We start from the raw sequence: 2,344 nt of genomic DNA, 5'->3' as shown, positions 1-2,344 counted from the left end.
GTGGAGGTCTGGTCTGAAACAACTCAAAACCGAAATTTATCGTTCTGGCTGAGGATTTATGAGGTTACCTTGAATCAGACCAAGTCTGCCGCTGAGGTGGTGCGCAGGCAAGGGCAATGTGAGCCCCGGAGCTCTAGCGGCCGTGCGCTCGGGGGAGGGTGCGGGTTTGACCAGCACTGGCGGCTAATGAGCTGCACAGTGCCGGACGCCGGAGCGCGCTGGGCCGGGGAGAACGCGCAGGGAGGGTCGAGCAGAGTCGGCGGGTGCGGAACGCTTCCCTCCGGCGACCAATCTCTCTCGCAAAGGCTGACTAGTTCAGGTTCCCCCGTGCAGGGTGGTGGCTGAAAGCCCTTTGACCCGGGACCCGCGGGGGTCCGGCTGAGGACACTGCCCGGGTCCTGGTGCAGGCTCAAGGAAAATCTGCCACAACGTTGGAGCGCCAAATGAAGGCAGATCGAATTAATATAGGCCAATTGGTATAAGATGATACAAATTTAATATAAATAGCACACTCACGCAACCGAAGTTCCCGCAATGCCCAGAAACAGGAAACAGGAAGGGGACACCAGCGTCTGTGCACCCCAATTTATAAACATTTGCCCGAGGCCGTCCCGCCCCCAAAGGGTGGGCTCTCTCTACACTGAAATACAAAAAAAAGAAAGAAAGAAAAGAAAAGAAAAAAAAGCAAGGTCAATTAGTTGCTACTCAGCTTCTTTGAGCTAGCATTTTTTTACCCGATCCTTTGACCTTCAGGTCTTATTGATAAATAGAATAATAGAGACTTTATTTAAAGCTACACAACTTGGCCATAGCAGAGCCAGGGCCTCGGGCTGGAAGCCCTGCCAGGACGAGGCCTGAGTGGCCAGTGGAGCACTGACTGAGTCAGAGCACTGACTGAGGAGTCACGGGGCTGCAGATGATACCGAAAATATCAGTAGATTCATGTGCAGTCACTAAGATGGCAGAGAAACATCAGAGACCCTGTCTCCCCAAACCACAAGTCTCTCTTTTCCCCTTTCTAAATTTAGACTTTGTTTAATCATTTAAAATGTGCGTGCGTGTGTGTGTGTGTGTGTGTGCATGTGAGTGTGAGCACTACAGAATCCAAGATCTCCTGGGGCTGGAATTACAGGTAGTCTTGAGCCACCTAATATGGTGGTGGGAACCAAACAGGTCCTCTGAGGGGTGGTACTAGCTTTAAACTGCTGAGCCATCTCTCCAGCCCCTCTAAATTTAGATTGTCAGGAGGAAACCTTTATGGGGTGCAGCAACTCTGCTGGCAGAGGGGAGGTCTTGCCATCCTGTCTCCCGAGTTGACTCACAGCCTGGAAAAGACATGGTTCTCAATAGGGTGTTCCTCTTAGTCTGTCAACAGAGCAAAATGAAACGAAATTCTCCCTCCTTCCTGTTCTATGTTCAGAAGCTTGGCTACATGATCAGAGAGCACACTTTCTCTGGTGCCCTCTAGCAAGAGGGCGCAAGTGTCAGGTGTTAAGTGGCCAGCCACAGTGACCTGTGCACCCACAGACAGGGTTGAGGGAGGTAGAACTGTCAGCTGTGAGGTCACAGAAACAGCTCCCACCACTTGCAACAGCCTATGGTGTTCTCCCAGAGTTTTTTAAAGATTTATCATATGTGTGTGTGTATGTGTGTGTTGTCTGAGTTTCTTTCCTGCCCAGTTCCTGCAATCATTAAGTCCCAAAGAAATCACACAGAGGTCTACATTAGTTACAAAAGTGATTGGCCCATTAGCTCAGGTTTCTTATTAACTCTTAGAACTTATATTAGCCCACTATTCTTATCTATGTTAACCACATGGCTTGGTACTTTTTTTCAGCGAGGCAGTCACATCTTACTTCTTCTGGGGCTGGGTCAGGACTGCAGAGGAATGGGCTTTCCTCTTCCCAGAATTTTGTTCTCATTGACCTGCCTTTACTTCCTGTCTGGTTGTCCTGCCTCTACTTCCTGCCTGGCTACTGGCCAATCAACATTTATTTAAAATATAATTGACAGAATACAGACCATTCTCCACATATATGAACGCTCTATCTGCATGTATACCTTTATGCAAGAAAATGGCATCAGATTCCATTCTAGATGGTTATGAGCCACTGTGTAGTTTCTGGGAATTGAACTCAGGACCTCTGGAAGTGCAGTCAGTACTTCTAACCACTGAGCTATCTCTCCTGCCCCTCTCCCAGAGTTTTGGGGATCTAGATTGATGTGAAATCAGGGTCCACTGTTTTGATGTTGAAAACAACGTGAGGATTAGTCAGTTTACAAAGGAGAGCTGGAGATTTTATTAAATATATTTTAATATAGGCTTAAGCATGAAGGTTAGGAG

This window comes from Microtus ochrogaster, chromosome 17 (genome assembly GCF_000317375.1).
Source record: "Microtus ochrogaster isolate Prairie Vole_2 chromosome 17, MicOch1.0, whole genome shotgun sequence".
Taxonomy (NCBI): domain Eukaryota; kingdom Metazoa; phylum Chordata; class Mammalia; order Rodentia; family Cricetidae; genus Microtus; species Microtus ochrogaster.
The sequence above is the reverse complement of the archived record's forward strand: the minus strand, read 5'-3'. Positions refer to the sequence as shown.